Source organism: Nomascus leucogenys, chromosome 13 (genome assembly GCF_006542625.1).
Source record: "Nomascus leucogenys isolate Asia chromosome 13, Asia_NLE_v1, whole genome shotgun sequence".
Classification (NCBI taxonomy): Eukaryota; Metazoa; Chordata; class Mammalia; order Primates; family Hylobatidae; genus Nomascus; species Nomascus leucogenys.
The window spans coordinates 46938861-46943755 of NC_044393.1; the positions used below are offsets into that span (position 1 = coordinate 46938861).

The window sequence follows — 4895 nt, forward strand, 5'->3', positions numbered from 1 at the left end:
TGTAAGTGTCTAACAAATATTAATTGATTTATATTTACAGCCTTTGTTTCATCGCACAAAGTATCACAGGCAAAAGTTTAATTAATGTAGCTTGGCAATTGAAGACATGGGAAAGAAGACAAGAAAAATAAGAGTAATTAACATTTGTTTTTTCCTGGCTATGTTCCCAGCAAGGTCCAGTGAATGTCTATGAGATGGGGATAGATACATGGGCACTCACAGGGAGGTTGAGAATATCAAATGGGAAAATGCATATGAAAACTTTTTGAAAACTCTGAGTGGGGTAAATGCTCTGTCTTCAGTGGGGCCACCCAGAGCAGAGCCTGTCAAATAAATCAGATGCACAGGATAGACTGAGGAGATGCATTCAGGAGAAACGGAAGGAGGGATGTTCTGTGTCTTCATTTCCTAACTTGCATTTTGAGGGAAAGTATCAAAAGTTATTATGCATTCAACAAACTTTTTTTTTGTTTTGTTTTGGCTTTTGAGGTTTTTTTTTGACACAGAGTCTCCCTCTGTCATTCAGGCTGGAATGCAGTGGTGCATTCACAGCTCACTGCAGCTTTGAATTCCTGGGCTCAAGCCATCCTCCCACCTTAGCCTCCTGAGTACGTGGGAGTACAGATGCACACCACTACTACACCTGGCTAATTTTATTTATTTTTTTAACCACAAATACATTTATTCCCCTAAAAACAGCATGCCATCTTTCCAATTTCAAAATGTTATTATCAATTGCCTGCAGATTACTTACTCTCATTAAGCTGATTTTTTTAAAACCCAGAGCAGAGCAATTTACCAGCACCATCAGAGCAATTTACCAGTAGCATCATCAAGCAAGCTGCAAATCTATCCTTTGCCAGAGCAAGGAAACACTGAAGATCAGCTCAAGAGAATAATAGCTTCAAGTGTTTACCAAAGGGGTACTCACATGCATTTGTCACACATTCCAGGGCCTCATCACCCTCTTTTTTTTGTTTTTGTTTTTGTTCTTTTGTCTTTTGTTTTTTGTTTTTGAGACAGAGTCTTACTCTGCCGCACAGGCTGGAGTGCAGTAGTACCATCTCGGCTCACTGCAACCTCTGCCTCAAGCGATTTTCCTGCTTCAGCCTCCTGAGTAGCTGGGATTACAGGCATGTGCCACCGCACCCGACTAATTTTTGTATTTTTTGTAGAGATGGAGTTTCACCATGTTGGCCAGGCTGGTCTCGAACTGCTAACCTCAAGTGATCTGCCCACCTCAGCCTCCCAAAGTGCTGGGTAATCACCCTCTTTTATAACATTGCCTAACTCCTAAACCAGTTTCTTTTTATAGTCTGAAAACAAGAATCACCCACGTGCGATATTTCTTCAGAGCACTGTTGAAGATGGATCAAACGTGGAGATCCTCCAGATCCCTGTTTTCAAGTGGTATTTTATATTAGTACATAGAATATCCTTAGATATATTCTGTTATGTTCTAATGAGTTTGTGATTCCTTTTTGATGATGTCTTCAATTTCTTCTGAGACCTTTCCTGTACAGTCATTTGGTCCCACGGCTTTTAACTTCTTTTTGTACTCCAGTGGCAAACCATTTTCTTTTGCACCTGTGCAAATAACCTTTTTATACTGTGGGGATGTGAACCACTCTTGTAATTTGTCATCAGATAACGTCGACAGGTTATTTCTCTTCCTTCTTGAGTTGAAACATTAACTTCCATGACAACATAAATTCCACCACTTCTTGCCTGCAGGCGGGCCATGCAGAAGAACGCCACCAAGGGCTTTTGGAGGTGGATCTCTCAGTCAGCAGGTTGCTGTCATAGCGGAAGCACAGAAAACTCTCCTCACCTGGGCCCAGATGTCCTTGCAGCCTGAGTTTGCCATGTCCCACTAGACACTTGCACGGGAGTCTGGAGCAGGGCTGTAAGGAGCCACCACAGAGCGCAGTGCTGTGCCCGTGATCCTGGCCAGTGACTGCCATGCCACCGCCTTAGCGTTCGGGCAATTTTAAAATTTTTGTAGAGATGGGGTTCCACTCTGTTGCCTACACTGGTCTCAAACTCCTGGCCTCAAGTGATCCTCCCACCTTGACCTCTCAAAGTGGGGGGATTACAGGCGTGAGCCACTGTGCTCAGCCTCAACAACAATCTTTTTTTTGAGACAGGTCTCATTCTGTGGCCCAGGCTGGAGTGCGATGGGTCAATCTGGGTTCACTGGAACCTCTGCATCCCAGGTTCAAGCAATTATCATGCCTCAGCCTCCGGAGTAGCTGGGACTATAGGTTTACACCATCACGCTTGGCTAATTTTCGTATTTTTAGTAGAGATGGGGTTTCACCATGTTGGACAGGCTGGTGTCGAACTCCTGACCTGAGGTGATCTACCCTCCTTGGCCTCCCAAAGTGCTGGGATTACAGATGTGAGCCACCTGCCCAGCCTCAGCAATCATTTCTTAACACAATACATGTCAAGCATGGTGCTAGGTGCTGGGGATAAAACCAACATAGGCCTCCCTGCCCGCGTGGAGCTGACATTCTTGTGGATTCTATTACTTCAGCGTCCTTTTCCATACCTTCTGGGGGTTTGCTGGTTAAAGTACCTTGTTCTAAGGCACTCACCCTAGAGTGGGGAGAAGACGGGGACATGGCGTGGACCAAACATCTGAGAGACCCGGAGTCTCTGCCTGACCTATGTCATTCTCATGGCTTCCCAGGGAGCCAGGGAGAGGGCAGGCACTATTCCACTTTACAAACAGAAATGGTGGTCCTATGTCCACCCCACAGTCATCCTAGCATCAAGGAGCAGAAACATACTAAAAGTATTGTTTCCTGTTTTCTAGACAGCTTCCTTCAGTCTTCCAGCAACCAGCATTTGAAATAAAGAAGAATTTAGATTTAATGTAAAGATTGGCTCATCAAAATTCTTCTATGGCACTTCAGATCCCAGTGTAATCCTTGTAGAAATATAACCATGAAATATACTGTCCCAGTCTTGGTGAAGCCACCAATTCTATCTTGTCTTATCACTCCTTGTGGGCCCTGTCCGGGGCTGGGGTCAAGCTAGCCCCTTAGAGAGTCAGAGGAGCACACAGAGAGGGTGATGGAGAGTGACAGGCTGACACACGTGGCTACAGCACTCTGTGTGCCCCCTAAACTTTTTGTTTGGTCTAGAAATCAGCTACCTGATGTAATGATTTTTTTTTTTTTTTTTGAGATAGAGTCTTGCTCTGTTGCCCAGGCTGGAGTGCAGTGGTGCAATCACAGCTCACTGCAGGCTTGATCTCCTGGGCTCAAGAGATCCTCCTGCCTCGGCCTCCTGAGTAGCTGGGACTACAGGTGCATGCCATCACATCTGGCTAATTATTTTTTACTTTTAGTAGAGATGATGTCTCGCTATGTTGTGCAGGCTGATCTCCAATGCCTGAGTTCAAGCAATCCCCCACTTCAGCCCCCCAAAGTGTTGGGATTATGGTGTGAGCCATCTCACCAGGCCATGATGTATCAGTTTTTTATTTTTATTTTATTTTTTTTTTTGAGACGGAGTCTTGCTCTGTCACCCAGGCTGGAGTGTGGTGGCGCGATCTCGGATTCACTGCAAGCTCCGCCTCCCGGGTTCACGCTATTCTCCGGCCTCAGCCTCTCCGAGTAGCTGGGACTACAGGCGCCCGCCACCACGCCCGGCTAATTTTTTTTGTATTTTTAGTAGAGACGGGGTTTCACCGTGTTCTCGATCTCCTGACCTCGTGATCCGCCCGCCTCGGCCTCCCAAAGTGCTGGGATTACAAGCGTGAGCCACCGCGCCCGGCCAGTTTTTCAAAGCTCCATTAGGAATTGCAATTGAGCTACTGAAACAAAACATGTAGTATATACATTACATGATAATTAGCTGAAACCCAGTCTTTCTTATGATCAGAAAGAACAGTTTATGGCATCATTTGGCCGATACTGTTTCTGTAATTCTGATGGCTTGATAGCTAAATCCCTGGACAAATTACCACTTGTCAAATTTCAAAAAGATAATGGTAATTGGCTCCTCAAGTATAGGAAGAACTTGGACGAGTTTTTCCTTCTGAACAAAAAGTTGGGTTTAGAGGTTCACTTGCTCTTCAGCATAACCAAGCTGACATGTGGACGCATAGGTTGATATTGAATGCCTTATATGAATTATAAGAAGTGTGCAAAATAAGTTGTAGAACTGAGTGCTTTGCCTACAAATATTCATAACACTACTGTGGGGTTTGAGCTTTCAGATATTTCTGGATTTTTCTAAGGTTGCACTGCATCCCTGTCATTAATAATGTAAAACAACGTCAGTATGGTGACTTTCCCCAGGCCAGGGCTTTGGAGACCAGCAAGATTTACATTCGATGTGAATGTTTGTGCTGCAAACTGTTGGAGACCACACACATGTGCACATACACACTCCCATGCACACATGTGCACACATACACACACTCACATTCGCCTGCCCATGGCTCAGAATTTACCCAGAGAGGACGCATTTGCTTTATGTGAATAATTTAAGGCGGGGGGAATGACCACATTCCGGCAGCCTGAAAACAGACTCCTGCTGAGGGAAGTTGGACTGCCAGGGGCAGGGAGAGTCTCTGTGATTGAGCAGCTGCTGGATGAAGTAAGTGTAACCAAAAGAGCAAGTCTCTCTGAGGAGCTCAGCCGGGTGCTTTGCCTCGGTCTCTTTCCGGTGAAAGTTTTGTTCAATGCTGTGAAAATTACACTACCCTTGAATGAAAAACTGTTTGGGAATGGAGTGAATGGCTAGTCAAAGGCTCCCTATTACCCGAGTGGGTCGGGGTGGTCATGAGGAGTGACTGTGAATCTGCTAGTGGTTCATGGAGGGAAGAAAATGTTCTGAAATTGAATGACGGTGATGGTTGCATGACTCCATAAATACAC

The 4895-nt window shown here is 45.2% G+C and overlaps 1 pseudogene; it reads right to left on the minus strand.

Moving 5' to 3' along the window:
- Nucleotides 1–1459: 1459 nt before the first annotated feature.
- On the minus strand, nucleotides 1460–1867 carry LOC100603783 (annotated as a pseudogene).
- Nucleotides 1868–4895: the final 3028 nt, after the last annotated feature.